We start from the raw sequence: 27624 nt of genomic DNA, 5'->3' as shown, positions 1-27624 counted from the left end.
ATTTATGTAGAAAATAAGGAATTCCATGAGGAAAGGATGTAATATTTTACATTAGCAGAAGAATATGGATAAAAATTCTTGCCAAGAAAGGTTGGCTTCAAGGAGTCTTAGAAAATACAAAAAACTTTTAAATTTCAAGAAATTCTTAGAAGTTCTGAAGAACTCAGAAATTCTAAAACAAAGATATGAGAAAGAAGTAGGGGATCTGTAAGTGTCTATGAGGTAGAAAGAAGGACTTACAGAATAGTGGGGAGAAACCAAACAAATGATTTGATATTACTTAAGACATCTCCATACTCTTTATTGTTCTTGAATATATTGTTGCTCAATATTTAAATGTGTGCTTCTGGTTTGTTTTCCCTCCAAACTAATAGGCAAAGAAAACAGTCATAGAAATTGTCTACTTTCTATCACAAGACATTCAGAGAAAGACTACAGTCAATGAATCTTTGCAAACCAAATTATATTACTTCATAGCTAAAATGCTATAACAGAGTGACAAGTTCCCATACAATTTCAATGTCAGACGCATAATAGACTTGTCCAATAGTGGAACTTAGGTTCAAAGATACACATATCAGCCTCGCTGATTATCATAGCTGCCATCTTCTGCAACTTTAGGGTATCATTCTCACTGCAGTCTATTTGAATAAAACTCCCTGAAGTTAAACATCAGTATGGCTCTGAACTATTTAAATGTCATAAAAATAATAGGGCAGTAGAACTAGAAGCTTAAAATTCATCTTATTTAATGCATCCATTTTGTTGATGAAGAAGCTGAGGCTGCTGAAATCACAGTTACCTAGAAAAACTAAAATTGAAGAACAGATTTTGTGACTCATGTCCAGTAAAAACAAAACCTCTCTCTTCCATCACAGCTTTTCCTACTCTCCAACTGGCTCGCTGTGTTCTAGTCACATTAAGATGGCTAGATTCCAAGGGCAAGTGTCCCAGCAGAAGTTTCATAGCATTTTGTGACCTAGCTTCAGAAGTCATAAAGCACCACTTCCACCATAGTCAAAAGTTCATCAGGATTCAAGAGAAGGGAAAAACAGGACCAACCACCTGATAGAAGGAATGCCATAATCACATCAAAAGAGTACAAAGGGACAGGAGATATTATGGTGACCACCTTTGGAAAATACAGTCTGCCACAGATGGAACACATTAGTCTAATTTTGTTCCCTCCTGAAATTCACTAAGATAATAGCAAATTGATTTCCCACCCAAGGCATATCAACTCCAAAATACAGGAAAAATGAAAGAAGCAGCAGCAACAAAATTTTAGAAGCTGGAAAGCAGATGTTCAAGTGGCAAAGGGTTTAACTGACCCCAGAAAGCAGAATCTTATCCTAGCCACTCAGAAAGCTGAAAACTCATCAGATTTCTAACCCAGAATCCTCAAAAACCTAAGGATACGGTAGCATCAGGTACCACTGTAAGTGTGAATAGGAGAGAGCTGAAATAAGGAGGACTGTTAAGTAGCAGTCAAATCCCTAGATCTGCTTCCCAGCTTAAGGCAATCAAATGACCACGCCTCTTGAATATTTGCTCAATAGGGAAGCGTGTTCTCTTAAAACAATGAAACAAGGGAGGCTTTGGGCCCCTTACAGGGTGGATGGCAAAGGTAGCATGATAAAACAGCAAGGACAAGTATGAGCACTATGGCTGAGTCCTCCAGCTCTTCTCCCCTCGTTGGCTCCCTAACATCTAGCAGCTAGGCCATCATCCTCCAGGCACAGGACTAGAAATGTTTTCTCTGGCAATTCAGACCACTTCAAGAGAATGTATCCAGAAGTCACAAAACTGAAAAGCGTACCTACATCCTTCTGCCTTGAGGTTCACAGGTGATAAGATCCACTCATGTATCAGAGCTTCCAATCAAAGATTTTGGTCCCCGGGAACTGTTAGACATCTGAGGAATGCCTGCAATGTGAAAAGTATGAACAATATAAAAAGCAACTTGGGGGAAGCTGACTATTCACAGGGAAGAGAGCTTTGAAGATATTTGTATTATTAATATCCACTGAAACACAAGAGGAGATATTATAACTTTGTAGAAAAGGAATAGAATGCTATAATAAAAAAGAACATCCTGAGAACCAAAAGAGTGCTTCCATAGTTAAAATATTGGCTCAGATGGTAAAGAATAGAAGATAAAGTTTAAATGTTTTTCTAAATTTAAAATAAAACAACAGGACAAGGGTGGTAAGGACCTTCAGCTCACTTGACTTGGAAGGAGATGATGCATTTGAGCTAGTAAACTGAAAAACAGATTTAACAAAATTGCTTCAAATTATAACATAACAACTTATAGAAATAAAAGCCTGTTTAGACACCAATTATCAAAGACAAAAATACAAAGAAAGCATTGATTTCATACAGCATAAGAGAAATGAGAAGAGTAGCAAAAAGTAATTTTAGGTCAGGAGAACAAAAATAACAAGAAAATGAGAAGATCAATTCAAAAAGTCTACTATTTAAAAAAAAAAAAAAGTATTCCAGAAGTGTAAAACTGAAAAAAAAAAAGTGGGAAGAAAGTGATAAGCAAAATTATTTTTAAAAATTTCTTCCAAAACTCAAAGAGCTTAAGTTTTCAGGTTGAAAGACCAACAACATGCCCAGTGAATGCAGACAGATCTTATCACTGTACATCACTGTGATACTTCAGAACACTAAGGACAATGGGAAGATTCAACAAGGTTCCAGAGAGAGAAAGAAAGAGCACCTAAAATGAAACAGAAATTAACATGGCTTCAGGTTTTCGTCAGCAGTAACTTTGGAAACTGGGAGCACTAAAAGTCAAAAGAGAAGAGCTTTTGGATTTCTGATGAAAAATAAGTAAAGAATCCAATGTCAGGATGAAGTATCAGTAAAAAGGAATAGAAGTAAAGACATTTTCACACGAGACAAAGCTTCAAAATTCTTACTCCCATGTGTCCTTTCTCAAGGATCTTCTAGACAGAGATGATCTACCAAAATAAAATTGAAACAAAGATAAAAATTCATGGGAAACAGGAAAGCACACAGAAAGAAGAGATGAGTCCCAGGATGGTGTTGACAGAAGATGCCACAACGACCGCTGAGTAATCAGACTTAGGGCTTCCCAGGTGGTGCTAGTGGTAAAGAACCTGCCTACCAATTCAGGAGACGTAAGAACCGAGGGTTCGATCCCTTGGTCAGGAAGATTCCATGCAGGAGGGCATGGCAACCCGCTCTGGTATTCTTCCCTGGAGAATCCTGTGGACAGAGGAGCCTGGAGGGTTACAGTCCACAGGGTCATAAAGAGTCAGACACGGCTGAATCAACTTAGCATGCATGCAATCAGACATAGAGAGTATACAGTCCCGTTTGAAGTGGGTCAGAGGGCTCAAGGAAACACTTCTGGAATACTAAATAGGACACTTGATACACAATACTTTGTGGTTGAAACAAATAATATGTGCATAGAAAATCAAGCAAAATTAGACAATTTTTTGCTTCATAAAAAAATTAAATTTGTGCCAACCCACACACTTATGATCAGTTAATCTGTAACAGAGGCAAGAACGTGCTAGTAGAGAAAAGTCAGTCTCTTCAATAGTGGTGCCAGGAAAACTGGACAGCTACAGACTTTTGGACTCTGTGGGAGAAGGGAAGGCTGGGATGATTTGAGAGAATAGCATTGAAACATGTATATTATCATATGTGAAACAGATCACCAGTCCAGGTTCGATGCATGAGACAGGGCACTCAGGGCTGGTGCACTGGGATGACCCAGAGGGATGGGATGGGGAGGGAGGTGGTAAGGGGGGGTTCAGGATGGGCAACACGTGTACACCAGTGGTGGATTCATGTCAGTGTATAGCAAAACCACTACTTTATTGTAAAGTAATTAGCCTCCAATTAAAATAAATAAATAATTTTTTTAAAAAAGAATGAAATTAGAACATTCTCTTACACAATATACAAAAAAGTCAACTCAGAGTGAATTAAAGACCTAAACTGAAAGCAAAGTGAAAGTCTAAAGTGAAAATGAAGTGAGAGTCACTCAGTCCTGTTTGACTCTTTGCAGCCCTATGGACTATACAGTCCATGGAATTCTCCAGGCCAGAATGCTGGAGTGGAGAACGCTATTCCCTTCTCCAAGGGATCTTCCCAACCCAGGGATTTAACCCAGGTCTCCCACATTGCAGGCAGATTCTTTACCAGCTGAGCCACAAGGGAAGCCCAAGAATACTGGAGTGGGTAGCCTATCCCTTCTCCAGTGGATCTTCCTGACCCAGGAACTGAACCAGAGTCTCCTGCCTTGCAGGTGGATTCTTTACCAGTTGAGCTATCAGGGAAGCCCTAAGTGTAAAACCTAAGTGTAAGACCAAATAGCCATAAGCCTCCTAGAGGATAAAATAGGCAGAACACTCTTTGACACAAATCATGGCAATATGTTTTTTAATCCATCTCCTAATGCAAAGTAAACAAAAACAAAAATAAATCAGACTTAATTAAACTTAAAAGCTTTTGCACAGCAAAGAAAATCATTGACAAAACAAAAAGACAACCTACTGAATGGGAGAGAATGTTTGCAAATGATATGACCAATAAAGGGTTAATATCCAACATACATAAACAAAATACATCAACATACATAAAGACTGCTAACAGGCACATGAAAAGATATTCAACATCACTGATCATTCAGTTCAGCTCAGTTCAGTTGCTCAGTTGTGTCCAACTCAGCGACCCCATGGACTGCAGCATGCCAGGCCTCCCTGTCCATCACCAACTCCCACAGTTTACTCAAACTCATGTCCATTGAGTTGGTGATGCCATCCAATCATCTCATCCTCTGTTGTCCCCTTCTCCTCCTGCCCTCAATCTTTCCCAGCATCAGGGTCTTTTCAAATGAGTCAGCTCTTCGTATGAGGTGGCCAAAGTATTGGAGTTTCAGCTTCAATATCAGTCCTTCCGATGAACACTCAGGACTGATATCCTTTAGGATGGACTGGTTGGATCTCCTTGCAGTCCAAGGGATTCTCAAGAGTCTTCTCCAACACCATGGTTCAAAAGCATCAATTCTTTGGTACTCAGCTTTCTTTATAGTCCAACTCTCTCATCCATACATGACTACTGGAAAAACCATAGCCTTGACTAGATGGACCTTTGTTGGCAAAGTAATGTCTCTGCTTTTTAATATGCTGTCTAGGTTGGTCATAACTTTCCTTCCAAGGAGTAAGCGTCTTTTTATTTCATGGCTGCAGTCACCACCTACAGTGATTTTGGAGCCAAAAAAAAAAAAAAAATAAAGTCTGCCCCTGTTTCCACTGTTTCTCCATCTATTTGTCATGAAGTGATGGGACCAAATGCCATGATCTTTGTTTTGTGAATTTTGAGCTTTAGGGAAATGCAAATTAAAACCACAATGAGATATCACCTCCCACCTGTCAGAATGGCTACCATCAAAAAGACCACAAATAACACATGTTGGTGAGGATGTGGAGGAAAGAGAATACTTGTTCATGGTTGGTGGGAATGTAAATTGGTGCAATCACTGTGGAAAACAACATGGAAGCTTCTCAAAAACTAAAATTGAAACTACCATTTGAGCCAACAATTCCATTCTTGGGTGTGTGTATATATATATATGGCAAAAACACTAATTTGAAAAGATAACATGCATGCCAACATGCATAGCAGCCTTATTTACAGTTGCCATGATGTGGAGGAAGCATTTGCTAAAATAGTAGATTTTAGGGGCTCTCATTATGCACAAAAAATGGAAATGTGAGATGATATGTTAATTAGCTTGTCTGCAGTAATCCTTTCTCCATGCATATGGACAGTTCTACCCACCAATGGGTTCCAATTTGTTCATAAGTCCAACAAAGTTAGCCTAGGTACCCAACTAACACAATCAATACTGTACAGTAATAGGTTTGTAATATTTTTCACATAAATAATACATAAAGATGAACAGATGCAAAAATAAACCATTTTTATTCTTACAGTCCAGTACCTTGAAAAGTACAGTAGTACAGTACAATAGCTGGCACACAGGGGCTGGCATCGAGTGAACAGGCAAGAAGAGCTACTGCCTGGCAGAGGGGAATGAGAGCTGGTAGAGCTGAAGGATTGTCAGCAACAACAGACGAAGGGCAAGCTGCAGTTCACTCATGCCTGACGTTGATGGCACACGTTCTGGTTCCTTGCTGGATTCAATTCTATCTACCCTCTTGAAAAAAGCAATCCAGTGACTTCTGGGTGGTATTTCTTTTTTTTTTTTTTTGTCATTAATAGCTCAGTAGCACTGGATTGCATCCTGAATGGCTGCTGCAACCTTCATGTGCTGTTCTGTGTTCAGGCTCTGTGTCTCAAAAAACTACCTACCTTCTCAAATGTTGAAAATCCCCTTGTCATTCCCTGCATCATGAATCGCTTCATCTCTTCGGCTACTTCTGCTTTCTCTTGCCACTCTTCATCCTTTCTCTGGGCCCCCGATTCCATCAGGTCTTCATGATGACAGTACATGCCTTCATCAATAATATCTCAAAGCATTTCAGGAAACTCCCGGGCAGCTCCCATGTGCACACACGTGGCCTCGCCATTTGCTTTTATGTTTTGAAGGTTGGCTCCAGCCTCGAATCGATAAAACCAGCCACGGCCGGCATTAAAAGCTATACCCTCTTATTCTTCACCATGTTTCCTCTCCAAGTCTTCATAAAGGCTGTTAGCTTTCTCTCGAATCAGCGTTGAGTTGAGCAGGTCTTGAAGCTGTTGCTGATCCTGCATCCACACACTGAGAAGTTCCTCCATCTCGCCCATCACTTTTCCACCTTTATTTGATATTATTGTCTACGTCATCAGCACAGCAGACTTCATACATCCCATGATCTTGTCCTTGTTCTTTAGAATTGTTCCAATGGTTGACTGATTCATGTTATAAGAATAGGCAATGTCTACCATCTTTTCTCCTGACTTCACACTCAGTTATTTTCATTTTTGTTCCCATAGTTATTTCTTGATGCATCTTATCGGTACCAGCTGTGTCACCACTGCTTTTCCACTCGCTTCAGGACATCCTGGGCTTAAAATAAAGATGCTATACCACTGTAATCTCTAAGTACTGTACAGTAAAGTTCACAAAGCCACAACCATCTGAAAGAGGCTGCACACACATGTCAGTGTACACTGGATATGTGAACTAACTTACCTGATTGGACACGTGAACGTGCGTTTGAAAGTTCACAACTTAAAAGTTCAAATGTAGGAGACTTACTGCATGTCAAATCATCATGTTGCACACTTTATACAATTTTAATTAAAAAGTTTAAGAAAGATTTGGTTCAAACTCCTACAGGTAACAGCTGATGATTAGGCCGTAAAAGCAGATCATGGGAATTTGTTTGCATATCCCTTTAATTGAATAATGGACCCCAAATATACATGCATGAAAGATACCCTGAGTAAAAAGTATCTATAAGAGAAAAAACCATGGTAACATCACTTGGCATTCATGGTATTATTTCTGTTGTTCAGTCACTAAATCATGTCTGACTCTTTGCAACCTTGTGGACTATAGTAAGCCAGGCTCCTCTGTCCTCCACTGTCTTCAGGAATGTGCTCAAATTCATGTCCATTGGGTTGGTGATTCTACCTAATCATCTCATCCCCTGCTTCCCTCTTCTCCTCTTACCTTCAATCTTTCCTAAATCAAGGTCTTTTCCAATGACATCTCTTTTCTCATCAGGTGGCAGAAATGTTAGAGCTTCAGCAATAGCCTCCCAATGGATATTCAGGGTTGATTTCCTTTAGGATTGACTAGTTTGATCTCCTTGCTGTCCAAGGGACTCTCAGGAGTACTTCTCCAGCACCACAATTTGAAATCATCAATTTTTCGGCCATCAGCCTTCTTTATATCCACCTCTCACATCCATACATGACTCCTGGAAAAACCATAGCTTTGGCTATATGGACCTTTGTAGGCAAAGTAATATCTCTGCTTTTTAATACACTATCATAGCTTTTTGTCATAACTTTCCTTCCAAGAAGCAAGCATCTTTTAAATTCATGGCTTCAGTCACTGTCCACAGTGATTTTGAAACCCAAGAAAATAAAATCTCATTGCTTCCACTCTTTCCCCATCTATTTGCCATGAAGTGATGGGACCAGATGCCATGAGCTTGGTTTTTTGAATGTTGAGTTTTAAGCCAATTTTTTCACTCTCCTCTTTCACCCTCGTTAAGAGGTTCTTTATTTCCTCTTCACTTTCTGCCATACGGGTGGTGTCATCTGCATATCTGAGGTTGTTTATATTTCTCCTGGCAATCTTGATTCCAGCTTCTGAGTCATCCAGCCTGGCATTTCACATGATGTACTCTGCATAGAAGTTAAACAAGCAGGGAGACAATATACAGCCTTGACATACACCTTTCAAAATTAGGAACCAGTCAGTTGTTCCATGTCTGGTTCTAATTGTTGCTTCTTGACCCACAAACAGGTTTCTCAGGAGGCAGGTAAGGTGGTCTGGTACTCCCATCTCTTTAAGAATTTTCCACAGTTTCCACACAAAGGCTTTAGTGTAGTCAGTGAAGCCGAGGTATATGTTTTTCTGGTATTCCCTTGATTTCCCCATGATCCAGTGAATGTCAGCAATTTGATGTCTGTTTCTTCTGCCTCTCTGAGACCCAGCGCGTACATCTGGAAATTCTCAGTTCACACACTGCTGAAGCCTACCTTTAAGGATTTTAAGCATTATCTTGCTAACATGTTAAATGAGCCCAATTATATGGTAGTTTGAACTTTCTTCGGCATTGCCCTTCTTTGACATTGGATTGAAAACTGACCTTTTCCAGTCCTGTGGCCACTGCTGAGCTTTCCTAATTTGCTGACATATTGAGTGCAGGACTTTAACAGCATCATCTTTTAGGATTTTAAGTAGCTCAGCTGGAATTCTATCACCTCCACTAGCTTTCCTTGTAGTAAGGCTTCCCAAGGCCCACTTGACTTCACACTCCAGGATGTCCGGCTCTAGGTGAGTGACCACACCATCGTGGTTTTCTGGGTCATTAAAACCTTTTTTGTATAGTTCTGTGTTTTCTCACCACCCCTTCTGCTTCTGTTAGTTCCTTACCATTTCTTTCCTTTATTGTGCCTATTGTTACATGAAATGTCCCCTTGATATCTCCAATTTTCTTGAAAAGATCTCTGGTCTTTCCCATTCTATTGTTTTCCTCCATTTCTTTGCATTGTTCATTTAGGAAGATCTTCTTATCTCTCCTTGCTATTCTCTGGAACTATGCATTCAGTTGGGTATATATTTCCCTTTCTCCCTTGTCTTGCTTCTCTTTTTCCCCAGCTGTTTGTAAAGCCTCCTCAGACAATTGCTTTTCCTTCTTGTATTTCTTTTTCTTTGGGATGATCCTGTTCATTGCCTCCTATACAGTGTTAACGAAGTTCCATCCATAGTTCTTCATGTTCTCTATCTACCAGATTTAATCCCATGCGACATCCATGGTATATTCATAAGGGATTCAATTTAGGTTATACCTGAATGGTCTGGTACTTTTCTCTACTTTCTTCATTTTAAGTCTTAATTTTATAATAAGGAACTCATGATCTGAGCCACAGTCAGCTCCAGGTCTAGTTTTTGCTGACTGTATAGAGCTTCTCATCATTGGCCACAAAGAACATAATCTCATTTCAGTTTTGACCATCTGGTGATGTAAACATGTAGAGTGGTCTCTTGGGTTGTCGGAAAAGAATGTTTGCTGTGACCAATGCATTCTCTCTATGAGACTCTGTTAGCCTTTGCCCTGCTTCATTTTGTACTACAAAGTCAAACTTGCCTGTTACCCCATTTATCTCTTGACTTCCTATTTTTGCATCCCAATCCCCTGATGAAAAGGACCCCAAGTTCTATCCCTGCTTCAAGAAGATCCCCTGGAGAAGGGAATGGCTACCCACTCCAGTATTCTTTCCTGGAGAATCCCTATGGAGAGAGGAGCCTGGCAGGCCACAGTCCATGGGGTTGCAAAGAGTTGGACATGACTTAGTGACTCACACATGATGAAAATGACATCTTTCATTGGTATTAGTTCTAGACGATCTTGAAGGTCTTCCTAGAACTGGTCAAATTCAGCTTCTTTGGCATTAGTGGTTGGGGCATAGACTAGATTTACTGTAATGTTGAATTGTTTGCCGTGGCAACAAACCAAGACAGTTCTGTCATTTTTGAGGTTGCACCCAAGTACTGCATTTCGGACTCTTTCATTGACTATGAGGGATACTCCATTTCTTCTAAGGGATTCTTGCCCACAGTAATAGATAAAATGATCATCTGAATTTAATTTGCCCCTTCTTGTCCATTTTAATGCATTGATCCCTAAGATGTCCATGTTCATTCCTGTCATCTCCTGCTTTGCCACATTCAATTTACTTTGATTCATGGACCTAACATTCTAGATTCATTGTTCTTTATAGCATAGGACTTTATTTTCACCACCAGACATACTCACAACTGATTGTCATCTCCACTTTGGCCCAGCCACTTCACCCTTTCTAGAGCTATTATAGTAATTGCCCTCCACTCTTCCCCAGTAGCACATTGCATACCTTCCAACCTGGGGGTCTCATCTTCACTGGTGTCATATCTTTTTCCTTTTCATACTGTCCATGGGGTTCTCTAGGCAAGAATATTGAAGTAGGTTGCATTTCCTCCTCCAGGGAACCACATTTTATGAGTACTCTTCACTATGACCCATCCATCTTGGGTGGCCCTGCATGGTTTGGCTCATAGCTTCATTGAGTTACACAAGCCCTTTCACCACAAGGCTGTGATCCATGGAGGGGGCCATTCATGACAGCTTCAAACAAAATCAAACAGGAAAAAAAAAAAAACAAAAAACAGAACAAAACAACCTTTTGTGAAATTATGCATTTTGTATTAATGTTTCATCCAAAATAAAATTCCTCTTACTAAACCTTCTCTGTGCTGTTTCCAAATTAGCCTTCTGGTTGGTGTCAGCTCAGTATATTACATTTATCTTGAAAACCCTGTTAGTTACTGTTTATTTCATGTCTATAACCATAGCCTTCTGTGTACTTGCAGCCCAGTTGATCTATTCATTTTAACCATCATATCAAAAGTGCAGAAATGATAATAAATGTAACCCAAATGAAAAAACTGCTTTTTCCCAATCTGATGTCCATACAGAGATTAAGTATCCTCCTCTATGTCAAATGAATATCATCCTCATTTCCCAAAAGCAATTTTAATATGTTTATCATCATGGGTTATGCATTTCTGGAAAGCAGAGAATCTGGAAACCTGCTTTACTGTGATATATATCATAAAACAGACACCAATTCATTCCTTTCTAAATCTAATCTGCCTATTGTTGCTGAGATTTTCAACTTTATTTGCATTCTGCATGACAGATTTAAGTGAAAGGTAATGCAAAGACATATAAAATATTTCACTACATTAAACCTAACTCCCTAAGCATAGCAAGAACTCTTGCATTTCTTAGAACTAAAACCCTCTACCTTATACTTCTTGAGATTTGTTTTGAGATTATATTTTTGTGCACTCCTCAAAGAAAGTATTCAGAAACCCAACTGGGGTTTGAGAGATTAATAAATATTGAATCTTCAGTCATAAAAAAAATAGTCACACAGATGTTAAAAACATTTTGAGCATGAACTCTATGCCAAAAGTCTCAGTGATATCATATAAATGGATACTAAGTAGTGAAAAGCTATCATCTTAGCATCCTCTTGTCTGAAGGTTTGATCATAATCCAGCAAGTATTCTTCAATCTGTAAATTATTAACTACAGCTAAAAAGAGATTTTGAAATTTCATAGTGACTCATAGTCACTCATGGTTTTTGATATTTTCATAAATAAAACCTTGGAGGTTTAAATCTCTTGTCCTTATGCAAAAGAAGATTGAATTTTTATCTAAATCACCATACTCCAAGATGTATAGTAAAAGCTGTACTAGGCCAAAACCTGGTTTATGTGAGGGAAGTGAGAGAAAAGAACTTAAGGCATGAGTAAACATGCATAGAAAAAACTTTGGCAAGTTAGCTCTAAAATGGATGGGGAAAAAATAGGGACAAGAAATGAGAGAAAAATAAAAAGAACATTGCAAGTTACGGTATAACTTAGAAAGTCTAGACGTACTCATTGTCCATCTCTGTCAATTTCTTTCCCAATGAAACATCCCTGTTTAGAGATAGCTGATATTATGCTGCCTTTAATATGCAGAGTACACATTAAAGTTTAAAGACAAAAGTACATTTGAAAAGCAAATTTTAAATTATTACTAACTGATCAGGTAAATTAATAATGTGGGTATGTGTAAGTACATGTGCAGATGTATGTATGCATGTAAACATATATAGAGATTCATCATCCATGAAAAAAAATACCAAGTGACTCCTATACTAAGACACAAACCCTAATACAAATAACTAGCCCTACTGTGAGATTCTGAGCCCTGAGCAGAAGCTAGGGAGAAGTAACCATGCTCAGAAGATTCTAACACTGTTGTTGTTCAGTTGCAAAGTCATGTCTGACTCTTTGCGACTCCATGAACTGCAGCCCAGCCAGGCTTCTCTGTCCTTCACCATCTCCTGGAGTTTGCTCAAACTCATGTCCATTGAGTCGGTGATGCCATCCAACCATCTCATCCTCTGCCAACCCCTTCTCATCTTGCCCTCCATCTTTCCCAGCATCAGGGTCTTTTCCAGTGAGTCAGCTCTTCACATCAGGTGGCCAATGTACTGGAGCTTCAGCTTCAGCATCAGTCCTTCCAATGAATATTCAGGACTGATTTCCTTTAGGATGGACTGGTTTGATCTCCTTGCTGTCCAAGGGACTCTCAAGAGTCTGTCTTCTCCAGCACCACAGTTTGAAAGCATCAATTCTTTAGCACTCAACATTCTTTATAGTCAAACTGTCACATCCATACATGACTATTGGAAAAACCATAGCTTTGACTATATGGACCTTTGTCAGCAAAGGTCAGCAAAGTGATGTCTCTGCTTTTTAATACACTGTCTAGTTTTATTCGTCATAGTTATTATTCCAAGGAGCAAGCATCTTTTAATTTCATGGCTGCAGTCACCATCTGCATTGATTTTCAGTTCAGTTGCTCAGTCAAGCCCTCCAAAAAATGAAATCTGACACTGTCTGCACATTTTTTCTATCTACTTGCCATGAAGTGATAGGACTGGAGGTCATGATCCTCATGTTCTGAATGTTGAGTCTTTAGCCAGTGTTTTCCCTCTCCTCTTTCACCTTCACCAAGAGGCTCTTTAGTTCCTCTTCACTTTCTGCCATTAAAGTGGTATTATCTTCATATCTGAGGTTGTTGATATTTCTCCAGAAAATCATGATTCTAGCTTGTGATTTATCCAGCCCAGGATTTCACATAATGTACGCTGAATATTAGACTCTGCATATTAATTAAATAAGCAGGGTGACAATATATAGCCTTGGCAATATATAGCCTCCTTTCCTGATTTGGAACCAGTCCATTTTTCCATGTCCATTTCTAACTGTAGCTTCTTGTCCTTCATACAGGTTTCTCAGGAAGCAGGTAAAGTGGTCTGATATTCTCATCTCATTAAGAATATTCTGCAATTTTTTGTGATCCACATAGTCAAAGACTTTATCATAGTCAGTGAAGCAGACGTAGATTTTTTTTTTTTTTTTTTGGAATTCACTTGCTTTTTCTATGATCCAGAGCATGTTGGCAATTTGATCTCTGACTCCTCTGCATTTTCTAAATCCAGCTTGTACATCTGGAATTTCTTAATTCACATACTGCTGAAGCCTAGCTTGAAGTATTTTTGAGAATAATCTTGCCGGCATGTGAAATGAGTGCAATTGTACGGTAATTTGAACATTCTTTGTCACTGCCTTTCTTTGGGATTGGAATGAAAACTGACATTTTCCAGTCCTGTGGCCACTGCTGAGTTTTCCAAATTTGCTGGTATATTGAGTGCAGCACTTTAACAGCATCATCTTTTAAGATTTGAAATACCTCAGCTGGAATTTCCTCACCTCCACTAGCTTTGTTTGTAGTGATGCTTCCTAAGGTCCACTTGACCTCGCACTCCAAGACGTCTGGCTCTAGGTGAGTGATCACACCATCGTGTTTATCTGGGTCATTAAGAGTTTTTTTGTACAGTTCTTCTGTGCATTCTTGCCAGCATCCTTTCTGCTTCTGTCAGGTCCTTGCTGTTTTTGTCCTTTATCATGCATATTTTGCATGGAAGTTTCCCTTGGTTTCTCTAACTTTCTTAGAGGTCTCTACTCTTTTCCGTTCTATTGTATTCTTCTACTTCTTTGCATTGTTCACTTAAGAAGGCTTTCTTACCTCTTTGCCTATTCTCGGGAACTCTGCATTCAGTTGGGAATATCTTTGCTTCTGCTTCTTTTCTCATTATTTGTAAGGCCTCCTTAGGCAACCACTTTGCTTTCTTACATTTCTTTTTCTTAGGGATGGTTTTGGTCGCCATCTCCTGTACAATGTTACAAACCTCTGTCCATAGCTTTTTAGGCACTCTGTCTCCCAGATCTAGTCCCTTGAATCTATTCATCACCTCCACTCATAAGGGATTTGATTTAGGTCATACCTGAATGCCTAGAGACTTTCCCTACTTTCTTGAATTTGAGCCTGAATTTTGCCATCAGGAGCTGATAATCATCCACAGTCAGCTCCAGGTCTTGTTTTTGCTGACTGTATAGAGCTTCTCCATCTTCGACTACAAAGAATGTAATCAATCTGATTTTGATACTGACCATCTTGTGATGTCTGTGTGTAGAGTGGAAAATCACTTTGAATACTATACTCACAAGCAAAACAACAGAAAAATATCTTTAGAAATAGCTTAACCATGTTAATTATAGTTATCTGGCTTCATACTGCACGCATAAATAAGTTAAACATTGTATTTTACTTTATTTTTATTTTTCCTTCCTCATGATCTTTTGAAGCTTTCTGTTTTCAGCTTCTAACAAAACCTAGTTTAGGTTCTGACTGTGAAATACCTAGAAGTAATTACAATTTAAATACTTTCATTTTATATTAAATAATTTAATAAATTTAATAATTTCTTAAACATATAGGGAAGCCCCTTATTATATTAGCAGGAGTCAATTGTATCATATTTCAGAAGAAAGCATTTTTTTTCTGTTTTGTTATTTTCACTAGTTTGTTTCACTTTTTAGATTTCACATATATATAAGTTATAACATACAGTATTTGTCTTTGTCTGTCTTATTTCATTGACCATAATATTCTCCAAGTCCATCCACATTGTTGCAAATGACATTTCATTCTTTTTTTTGGCTGAATAGTTTTCCATTGTGTGAACACACACACACACACACCATTTCTTTATTCATTCTCCTATTGATGGATGGGTTATTTCCATATTTTGGCAGTTGTAAATAATGCTGCTTTGAACATTAGGGTGGTGTATCTTTTCTAATTAATGTTTTCTTTTTCTTTGGATATATACTTAGGAGTGGAATTGCTGAATCACATGGTTTTTGAGGAAACTCCATACTGTTTTCTATAGTGGTTGCACAATTTACATTCCCACCAACAGTGTACAAGTGTTCCTTTTTCTACACATCCTCACAAACCTATATTTGAAAGGTGCACAATTTGTGAGATATCTGAACCTTTCTCCAAGCTATATTTTATAAGAAAACACTTCTCTTTCTTACTTTACTTCTCTTAATAATTTTATTCTATTTTTGAAATGAGAGGTGACTTTAGCATTGTAATTTTATAAACAGTTTTGAAATGTATCAACAGATTTGTGTTAAGATTCAGAGTAACAGAATGTTACCCTTAAAAATGGAGAAATCAGTATATATATATGCAAAAAGATAAGAGTTCAAAGTTTGAGTTTGTTCATCAGAGCAATAGTTCCTTTACCCCCAGAGTTTAACTCTAAATAACTTTCAAATCATTTTCAATTCAATTCACTAGAAAAGTTTATTGTCCTGAACATTCTATTCCATACACCTGTTAGTCCTCCACTCATTTAAATTACAACAGTAATAATAGATAATGGTCTGTGGTAGGCAGAATTTTGATTCCTATAACATTCACCACCCCACATCATGTCTGTGAATATGTTACACTTCATGACAAAAGAGGCTTTGAAGAGGTAACTAAAATGCTAATTATCTGATTTAAAATAGAGAGATTATCCTGAATTATCTGAGCAGGTAATGCAATCACAGGAGCCCTGGAAAGCAGAAGAGGGCAAAATAGGCAGAAATACGTGGCAGAAGATGTCTGAGAGAATCAATGTACAAGACAAATTCAGCATGCCATTGCTGACTTTGAAATGGAGGGGCCCACATGTCAAGGAAACAGGGACCTCCATCCTGCAACTACAAGGAACTGAACTTTGCCAATCACCTGACTAAACCTCAAAGCAGATTCTCCTTCAGAGCCTCAGATAAGAGCCTATGCTGGCCAACACCTTTATTTAAGCCTTGTTAGACCCTCAGCAGAGTACCCAGGAAAACTTACCCGGATTCTGATCTGCAGAACTGTGAGATGATGAATGGATGCTGACTTATATTCCTAAGGTACAAGGTAATTTGTGACAGTCACAAGGAAACTAATACTCAACCACAGAGCACTTACCACATGCCAGACACTAAGCACTTTATGTATGTAAACCCATTAAGTCTTCACAAAAATATAAGAAACTTATAAAGCGAATGCTGTTTTCTACAAGGAGATTAAACACAGAAGTTGTAAGTACATTGACACAAGTAATAAGAGACAGGGCCAGATTTGAACCTAAAGTCTGACTCCACAGACTGTAATATTTAAACCACAGTTGTGCTGCGTGGAAATAAGTTTAAGCTTAAGTAAATCTGTGAGACTACCTTAAAAATAGTAGGAGAGCAAATAAGAGAGTGTGGATTACATATGGAGAAGAGAGGAGGGAAAGATAATAAAAGCAAACCAGGAGGTTGTTAGAAAATTAGAGAAAAAAATAATAATTCCCACTGCTTTTTTCCAGTGTCCTCTCACGAAAACAAGGGCTTCCCTGATAGCTCAGTTGGTAAAGAATCTGCCTGCAGTGCAGGAGACCCTTGTTCGATCCCTGGGTTGGGAAGATCCACTGGAGAAGGGATAGGCTACCCACTCCAGTATTCTTGGACTTCCCGTGTGGCTCAGCTGGTAGAGAATCTGCCTGCAACACAGGAGACCTGGGTTTGATCCGTGGGTTGGGAAGATCCCCTGGAGAAGGGAAAGGCTACCCACTCCAGTATTCTGGCCTGGAGAATTCCATGGACTATACAGTCGCAAAGAATCAGACGCGACTGAGCAACTTTCACTTTCACTCATCAAAACAAAATATTTTAATAATGACTTTGAAATTATAGTTGATGTCCCGTGAATTTTGACTATATTTACTATGGTTTTTGAGTTGACACATATACTTCCCTCAATAAATACATCAGAGTGCTTGATTGCATTGTAATGTTATCTATTCACTACTCGGGTTTACCCAGTGGATTCAAAGTTCCTTAGGAAACAAGTCTGACTTCCACATTCTTATCCTTAATACCATCTCATACCTCAAAATAGATTCTGAGTTTATAGAATAAGTGGAAAAAATGAGATCGATGTTTTTAAAAGTGTAAAGCATTATTTTTAAAGTAAGGGTAAATACTAACAGGGTTTTGTCAAGAGAACACACTGGTTATGGCAAACACCCTTTTCCAGCATCGCAAGAGACATGTCTGCACATGGTCAGCACCAAATGGTCAATCCTGAAATCAGGTTGATTATATTCTTTGCAGCTGAAGATAGCGAAGTTCTATACAGTCAGCCAAAACAACAACAGCAATTATACTGTTCCCCAAATGACATTATTCTAGATTAATTTCTAAGGAGGTGAACCCAGTTACCAAACACATGTCCTCCAAAGACCGCTGACTCAAGTGGCCAATCCAATTAGGAAGAGTTCAAAACACTCCTCTTTGATGCCTCTTCAGTACTTTACTCCTGAGTTGCATAAACATAAAAATTTAGTTTATAAACATCTCAGCCTCATCGTGGGAAAGGATAGGACTGCCCCGAAACATTTCATGGATTTTCCCAGCTGGCTCTTCACATTTGGATAAAAACTTCAAGTTCATCACACCTTTCCCTACAACAAGCCGCTGCAAAAGTTTTTGCTTGCTTTGTTTTGTTTTTCAAAGTTTCATTTGAGAGTCACAAACAGCCAGTTCAACTATCCTCATTGCCAGTGTTGGCAGGAAGCCCTTTGCTGTAAACAATTGCTTGTACTTTCTGAGCCTCAGTTCTTTATCCTCATCATTCTTTTTTTTTTTTTTTGGTTTTCCTCTGAGTGCATTTCTTTATTTATTTTTTTTTATTTTTATTTATTTATTTATTTATTTATCCAACATTTCTAATTGTCAAGGACATTGTTAAAGAATAAGTGAGGTAAAGTGTGTAAAATGTTTTGCAACATTTAAAGTGCCAAGAGAAAAATATTGTTTACTTCATCCAGGGCTTTTTTGGATCTTTGCTGCTGCTAAGTCGCTTCAGTCGTGTCCGACTCTGTGCGACCCCATAGACGGCAGCCCACCAGGTTCCCCCGTCCCTGGGATTCTCCAGGCAAGAACACTGGAGTGGGTTGCCATTTCCTTCTCCAATGCATGAAAGTGAAAAGTGAAAGTGAAGTCGCTCAGTCGTGTCCGACTCAACGATCCCATGAACTGCAGCCTACCAGGCTCCTCTGTCCATGGAATTTTCCAGGCAAGAGTACTGGAGTGGGGTGCCATTGCCTTCTCCATTTTTGGATCTTTACATCTAGCTAGATTCTACTAAAGTACAGGAGATAAAAAAAAAAAAAGGACATATCTGTGGCACTTACTTTCTACATTTAAAATGCTGATTTATGAGCCAGTTTTTACTGTTTCACTCACTACCCCCTTTGGGATTTGTTTCTGCTAAATTATAAACTCTTAAGTATCCTTTCTTGACACAGTTCCCATCTTATTCAAAATTCTTCCCTGTCTTCCAGCTCTTGTAACATTCCACCAGTCTATCTCTTGTTAAATGAAGTTTCTGGATTTACACATTCATTTAGTTTTGCAGCTTACCCAAATCCTTCTATTTTTTGAAACACAGTCACACTATTTTGCTTTTGGTGTCTATAATATATTTTTATCAGAATATATCAAAAAAGTGATACTTCTATCCAAAGATATACCAATGCTATTTCATTTTTTAAAAAAAATTTCTTCTGTTTTGCCTGTGCCACAGAACATTACGAATTCTGCCTCCTCACACTCAGAGATATTCGTAAGGTAAATGTAATGATGTTTCTTAAAACCATGCTTAAGATCTTTCCTTATTGAAAGTCTAATATTCATTAAGGTAATGCCAGTAAATAAACCCTAAAATTTCAGTGCAATAGAAGTTAATTGTTATCCTTGTTTTCCTAAGTCTAGTCCAGTTATTCCCAATGAGCAAACAGTGTTTCTTTATGTCTAAGTCAGAGACCTTTGTTCCCTCCATGTTGGGAATGTGCCACCTCCAAGGACTTTATCATGCTTTGTATCCAACCCACAGAAAAAAGTGTGACACAGCATTTCTACTCCATTCCAGTAGCAAGAACCAGACGCACAGCCTTATCTAGATGCTGGGGTACCGAGGTCTCTGACTAAGTGTCTGCTTCCAGTGATAACTCTACCCTGGAGGGGACACAAAGGTTGGTGGGCATCTAACTTATTGAATGACTTAGAAAACCGGAAACTAATGTGATCTAAAACTTTAAAAAGCAAGCACCAGAAAAGGTTTCCTCTGTAAGAGGAGGAGGATTAGAAATGAAGACTTCTCAAAAATACATTAGTGCAGTCAGGAGACACAACAGGGCAGTCGTAAATGGAAATTATACAGCCAAGTAAGGCTAATCAAGCTGATCAACTGCCTTAGCATTAAAGAGAGAGAGAACAGATTACCTCCAGATATTAACTGTATTGCTAGCACACACAACCCGGGGTACATTAATGAGTTGCCTCACAAGAGAAGAAGTCGTGTTACACATAAAAGATTACATAGAGGGCAGTTGTTTAACTTTGTATAATGGTCAGTACTTACGTGACCACCTTTCTCCATGTTCATCTAGAATATCAGCAGAGCCTCACCAAAGCCAACTGGCCTACCCCATGGGTAACCTTGCATTTGTTGCCTTTTTATGTATCCCTGGTACAGTCAGGTGGGTCAGATAGCAAGACAGTTTTCACCTGCAAAATTTGCTTCTTGAGCCATGACCCTCTATACAGGAAATTCCACCCTTAAGAGGTGGCATGTACTTCACAGATTCTTCAGGCTAATGGGTCCTTAGTTAATCTCTCCAGTACAGGAACACAAGGCTGACACAAAGGATGAGTCCCCTGTTAGTATACAAAGGAAGAATTCTCAGAAGATTCTGCTCATAGATCTCAACATAGTCTAAAGCTAATAGACTTTAGGTAAATCCAAGGAGATACTTAGCCATGAAATTGGAAGAATACTTGTCAAAACTTGCAAATATTCATTATAAAGGGGAAGTTATAGATATGACCCCCGTTACACATATTTGAGTGGTAGACACACTATGAAAAGATGATTTAAGTCCAAACAGTGAGTAGGAAAGTGATCAGATAAATTTTAATATGGGAAAACTCAAGGTAATGCATTTGGCAATAAATAATTCAAACTATGAATAATACAAAGAGTTCTGAGCTACCAGTCATGATCTAGAAAAGAGACGTAGGATGAGTGGAAATTGTTTGCATTAGGTTATTAGGGTTTTGAGAGTGAACCAAATATTAGGCATTGGGTAATTTTAGTATGTAAGGGGAAAAATCAACAAATTATTACTTCCCTCAAATAAAAATATGATGCGTCCACACCTGAAATATAACTGTGGCAGCCACTGGAGTGGCCCAGATCTCCCTTCTAGACAGAACCTGCTATGAGGAGCGTACTCTGGGGCTGCATCATAGAATCCACTGCAGCATGCATGCCAAGGCCATGCTATGACCAGCCACAGAGCACGGAGGTTTTTCTAGAGCTGTTCCATTCCTGGGCAAAGTGGGACTTCTCTAATGGGCAGTCTTCTCTTTAAGGCTATCTATCAGCCTGCCCAGGGCCTTCTCCTAGCTGAATCATGATGTGAGGCTCTTTCTATCCCATCATCCTCCTTCTGAAAATCCATTTACAGGGGTCAGACATGCGTCACACTCCTGCATAATCCTGATGCTTCTCCCCTTCATCTTCTGTGAACCACTGTCCAAATAAAGCTCTCATACATCTAATTCCACATTGGCACCTGCTTCCCAAGCTGACACAGTTGGCACCAGAAATGATCCCAATGAAATATATTAAGATGAGGTCTGTGGGCTGGTGGATCCCTTAACATTCATCTAGAAGGAGGCACAGAGAGTCTCTGATGCAAGGAAGGAGCCCAACTGCTAAAAATTTCACCAATGGCAAAGAACCGACTCACTGGAAAAGACCCTGAAGCTGGGAAAGATTGAAGGTGGGAGGAGAAGGGGGTGACAGAGGATGAGATGCTTGGGTGGCATCACCAACTCAATGGACATGAGTTTGAGTAAACTCTGGGAGTTGGTGATGGACAGGGAGGCCTGGTGTGCTGCAGTCCATGGGGTCACAAAGGGTCAGACAGGACTGAACCAATGAACTGAACTGAACTGAACTGATCTGGGAAAATGACCCAGGAGAAGGGGATACTCTTGATGATGCAGTGATTCAGATGTTTGAAATGTATGGTGGAAAAACGCCCAATTAAGGACAGTGGAATTGGCCAGTCACTTCTGAATTGCACTGACATTCTGAAGGACAATGAGAAATTTAAATCAGTTTAAAATAAAAGAGTTAATTGCAAACTGTGTGAACCAGAGGGCATTTTTGGTAGATTTTTTTTTTTTTTTTTAGTTGGAGGATAATCGCTTTACAATGTCACGTGAGTTTCTGCTGTACAACAATACAAATCAGCCGTATATAAATATCCCCTCCCACCCACCTACCCCTCTAGGTTGCCACAGAGTGCCGAGTTGGGGCTCCTATGTTATTAATATATAGCAGCTTCCCACTTGCTATCTGTCTTACACATCGTAGTGTATATGTGTCAGGACTACTCTTTTGAAGAAGTCCTTTATCTGGTGTGGTGCAAAGACAGACACAGTTGAGGAGTAAGCACAGAATCTAAGAGTTAGGGTCATGGTGCTCCAGAATCATTTAAATGCCCAGCCCTGGAAGGTATGTTATGCTAAGTTGAGAATATTTAGAGCCTGGAGTTAAGGGATGGGATGAACTGGGTTGATGCCCTTAAGGTGGTGGAGGGGCAGGGAATGGGACTCTGAAGACTCTCCTGAGTCTATGGAGCTTACAGAAGTGACACCACCTCCTGAGAGTCGGCACTTTTCCTGTGCATGTGTTGTGACAGAGGCCCCTGGGAGGCAAGTGCCCCTGGGAAGCTGTTCTTTCTCCCCTTCCTGGCCACCAACCCAAGCACTACAGTTCAATCCCAGCATAATCCAACTGGTGATGTGCAGGTCCAATAAGGCAGGAAATACCTCACACACCAAAGAAATGGCAAAAATTAGCAGGCATGGGCCAGCAGGATCCAGAAGAGTCTCCTGGAACTGGGTTTTGAAGGTGTGAGTTGACGTGACAGATAGTAGAAGATGGAATTAAAGGAAATTAATCCTGAATATTCATTGGAAGGACTGATACTGACGCTGAAACTCCAATACTTTGGCCACCTGATGCGAAGAGCTGACTCATTGGAAAAGACCCTGATGCTGGGAAAGATTGAAGGCGGGAGGAGAAGGGAACGACAGAGGATGAGATGGTTGGGTGGCATCATCGACTCAATAGACGTGAGTTTGAGCAAGCTCCGAGTAGGTGATGGCCAGGGAGGCCTGCCATGCTGCAGTCCATGGGGTCGCAAAGAGTTGGACATGACTGAGTGATTGAACTGAACTGAAGAAATAGGCATATGGGAATGAACATCCAACCCAGGACTATGCTCCAGGAGAGGGCTCACAAGACCCAGTGTTCACCAAGGCCAGCAGGAATGCACTATGGAGGGGAACACCAGCCTCATAAAACTCAGAGGTGACCACCTCTGCTGTCCAGGGCTGACGTTGGGGGAGGTGGGCATTGAGCCTGGCTCATTAATAGCCAAGTGGGCAATAGAGGCCAGGAGGTGGCACTTAATGGCCAGAAGCTATGGGGCCACTGTTACCATGATAACTGGCAAGCAGCCATGGAGAATTAACCCACAAAGACTTGTGAAAATGGTTAATAGGTTGTCACACCCTAGGGGATGAATAGCCTGACAGCAGTAATGCTCCTTAATCTCTAACAACAGTGAAAGAGTAGGGAGCTGAGGGCAGTCATGCCAGTAAAAAGTCATAGTTCCTTTTTCATTTCCTAATTCTGGGTCAATTTTCAGGAACGGAATCCATTGCCGATCTCCCAACTCTATCACAAGTCTATACGGTAAAAATATGCTTAGTGTTCATAGAGGGATCTGTAGCCTTTTAGTCAGATGACTGACTCCTGGAAAAAGTAATATCCAACATTGTAAAGACTACTGATACTACATTCTGAATTGACATTGATAGGTGGAACCCAAACCATCATTATCACACCTGATTTAGTGTGGGATCCAGGGAATAAATGGAATCTTTGATAAAATCCAACTTAGTACAATGGATTTTATCTACTATAGTGGTCCCAGCCACTGAGTCCATGGACACATTAAGTAGTCATTAGCATTGAGTATAGTTAGGATTCAAAGTTAGACTATCCCTCACATTGGATCCTTGAAGTGTGGAATAAGCACTATCACAGTGGATGAAATTGAGTGAAAGTCTTTAAAGTTGCTATTATTTCTCAGTAAAGAAAGTAAATCTAAACAATATCACTTCATGGAAGGGTGGTGGAGATTATTCTTGTCATTAAAGAGATAAATATTTTAAGACTACAGCTTCTGTCATACCTTTGTGTAACTCACCAGTCTGGCCTCTGCAGAAACTGGACAGATCGGGGAGAATGGTTGTATTCTACCAGAGCACAACCAAGTGTTAGCCATGATCACCTCTAGAAGACCAATCATGGTTTCTTTGCTAGAAGATATTAATAAGGCCTCTTTTTTTACCTCAGGAGAAAAGTTCAAACACAATTGCATTTACAAGAAATAGACAAAAATATCCATGCAGTTTTATTCCTGGGCTCTGATAACTCTATTGTGATAGCTCTCCTGCCTTCCTCATAACTCAGTTGGTAAAGAATTCACCTGCAGATGCAGAAGACCCCGGTTTGATTCCTGGGTAGGGAAGATCCCCTGGAGAAGGGATAAACTACTTACTCCAGTGTTCTTGGGCATCCCTTGTGGCTCAGCTGGTAAATAATCCGCCTGCAATGTGGGAGACCTGGGTTCAATCCCTGGGTTGGGAAGATCCCCTGGAGAAGGGAAAGGCTACCCAATCCAGTATTGTGGCCTGGAGAATTCCATGGACTGTACAGTCCATGGGGTCGCAGAGAGTTGGATACGACTGAGCGACTTTCACTTTCACTCCTGCCTTCTGTCCTAGTACTATTCAAGGAGATACGGGCTGTCTAGACACTCCGCAGAAAATCACATTGATCTATTGGCTTCAGGCAGGGTGAGCAGGAGATGGCTAGAGCCTCGGAGGCCTTGTAGTCAAGAGGGTGAGAGACAAGTTCTGTAAAAATTCAGGGACGCCAAGGTGTCAGCATCGGAAGCTACATAAGGACCTGACACGGACTGACACCTCTCCGGGCCCACACTTCTACTGTCATCTCTGAATGTCCAGCTTGCTCTCGGCGCTGAGTCTCCAATGTAGCTCTGTTCCTCCAGGAGACCAGCAACTCCTTCAGGTGGTCTGACTACCTTGGGTCTCTTTTATCTTGAAATGACTGGCAGCTTGTCCTTACAGAGAAAAATACTGATTTCAGGTATGAGTTTGCTTTACCCACCCAGGGATGCTCAGTCAGGACCACTGTCTAGTCTCGGAGGGAGTACATGACCCACAGACGTGGAAACCCACATGACAACGCAGAAGTCTGACCTTGGTCAGTAGGAGGACGTGGTGACATTCTGAGCTGATGGGGATGGAGCGGGGGGCGGGGGGGCGGACATGGGGAAGCCAGGTGACCTATTTGGGTCTCTCTGGATACACCCTCACCCAGCTGTGAGTGCGCGCATTCAGCAACCCCGACCTGACCTGATAAAGGAATGACTAGCAGGGCTCGGACCCCTCAGGTTAATGACAAAGACTTACCAAGAAGATGGTGAACAAAGTGCGTTTTAGTCCAACAGTAGAGGAGGGAGACCACCAGCCCTTGTGGCAGACCCGAGACCAAATGAAATAATACAACTGTTTTCCATCCCCCTAACCACAGTCTTCTAATTTATCCTACAGAAAGAGGAGTCCTAGGAACTGGGGAGAGGCTGGGCCCCAAACACAGGTGGAGAAATGAGTCTGTGCAGTCCAAAGCGGGAATTATGGAAGGTGAGTTACTCTGACCTCCCTTCCAGAAAAAATCTGCTCTGATTGTAGATAGTGATAACCCCAGCGGCGACCCAGTGGGCTCCATCACAGCTCTCACATGGAGATGGTGCTCTTCTTGGACACCCGCTGGCCCGTGGTGGAGCACAGTAGGGATGACGGACTCGGACCATTCCTACCTATGGGAAACTCCTTTGGGCCACTTTTGATCCAACTTGAGTGTGACTTCTTTCCACTTGCACTGCAACGTGAGGCTCCAAATCCTCCTTCCTCCCCTCTCTGCTGTCTGGTTTCAGACCTGCATCCCGGTCTGAAGTTCTGCTCCATCTCTTCTTCTATCCTTCATGGGCATTTCCTTCAATTAATCTCTTACACATGTAACTTCACCTAGACTTATTACCAGGGATTCTGAACTACACCATAAGCCTTCCATTTCAGTAATTTTACACAAAGAAAGCTTGAGGAGGTCTAGATTTAGAAGGGCAAACAGAATGAGCAAGAGTCATGAAACTGCTAAATTAGTAAAACATAAAGCTGTAAAGACCACAGAGCCTGAGAGTCATAATGATTGAGAGCGGCACATGCAGGGGACATGTGAGGAAATTCTCCCAACACAAGCAGCTAGCTGCAAGGTTGTCTGAATCTCAACAATGGGTCAGAGAAAGGGCAAAGGGGCAGAAGGGTGGTGGGGGAGGTAAGACTGGAAAAGATCTTACAGAGAAGTCCCTCAGGGTAAGCAACCATCCCCATCCTGATAGCTTGTGAATCAAAAGAGTGGTGGGAATAACAGGTATTGTACTTTGCAGAAATAATGACAAAAGTCTAATGATCCCCAGAAAGCACTGGGAAGTTAGCAAGTGACCATAAGGTACAGTATGAGAGCCTCTACCACTCTCCCACGGCATGATCTTTGGAGTGCTGTTAGCAAGATGATACTGTCCAAAATGGGCATCTGGCCTGGTCTCACAATTCCCATTTATGTCCTCAATACGAACTGTGTGATCTTTAAGTGAGTCTCTATCTTGAAAAGTTGGACACGACTGAGCGACTTCACTTTCTTTCAATCTTGAAATCAACTCATAATAAAAAAAATATTTGTTTCCTATTAAAAACATGCATATATATAAGAGAATTAAATGTGTGTTGTACATGTGTGCTCAGTCAATCCGACTCTCTGCGAATCCATGGACTGTAGCCCGCCAGGCTCCTCTGTCCATGGAATTCTCCAGGCAAGAATACTAGAGCGGGTTGCCGTTTTATCATCCAGGGGATCTTCCTGACCCAGGGATCAAATCTAGTCTCTTTTGTCTCCTGTATTGGCAGATGGATTCTTTACCACTCTGATACTATGACTTAACTTGTGAATTACTTGAGGGCTCAGCCCAAGTATCCGTAGCTATAGTGGACACCTTTACATTGAGAATTAACTTAAACTGTGACTTTGTTTTACATAGTCCACAGAAAAGTCATCCAATAATAACTATTCCTTATCCCCAAATTGGTCTAAATCTGAATCTATGATTTAAGCTGACATGGGAAAATATTTTGCAATTTGTTTAAAGAATATCAAACCTAACCAAGGGCTCCATTTATTTTGTTTTTCCTTTTGCACAAAAATAAACTTAATTTTGTAGTAGTTTTATGTATTTTGGAATCATGAATCATTTACTTAAATTAGCTTCAATTTCATTACCTTTCTATAATCTGAATACATAAGTGTTCGAGTTTATTTTTAACTTACAAGGAAACTCACAAGGGCAAGTTTGGCACTTCTTCACTTGTTCTGAGTTGTTTATATGATCAGATTCAGTTACTAAGGCTTAGATCCAGTTTATGTTCAGAGCTCTGGCTTGGGGCTTTCTTTTGTGCCTCTGCCTAGTTCTAAGGGGGCATGAAGAAAGACATTATGTTCATGTGATATAATGCAAAACCACTGAGCTCATCCGAGGTGTCAACCTCGGGGGCTAATCCTTGCTTCTTCCTTCCCAATGTGTAAAACTAAACATCCCAATCTCCGGCTTCTCTGATGGCA

At 40.2% G+C, this 27624-nt stretch overlaps 1 long non-coding RNA gene across 1 annotated transcript in view; it reads right to left on the bottom strand.

Annotated features, from left to right (window-relative positions):
- The window catches only part of LOC122441036, a 75530-nt gene extending 50113 nt beyond the window's left edge, over window positions 1–25417 (bottom strand). Inside the window, exons 1-2 of the long non-coding RNA XR_006269181.1 lie at window positions 25365–25417; window positions 24074–24185 (exon numbers count right to left, since the gene is read on the bottom strand). This is a non-coding gene — a long non-coding RNA (uncharacterized LOC122441036). The remainder of the gene's footprint in view (window positions 1–24073; window positions 24186–25364) is intronic.
- Window positions 25418–27624: the final 2207 nt, after the last annotated feature.

This window comes from Cervus canadensis, chromosome 4, assembly GCF_019320065.1.
Source record: "Cervus canadensis isolate Bull #8, Minnesota chromosome 4, ASM1932006v1, whole genome shotgun sequence".
Lineage (NCBI taxonomy): Eukaryota > Metazoa > Chordata > Mammalia > Artiodactyla > Cervidae > Cervus > Cervus canadensis.
This window is presented reverse-complemented; position numbering and strand designations above follow the sequence as displayed.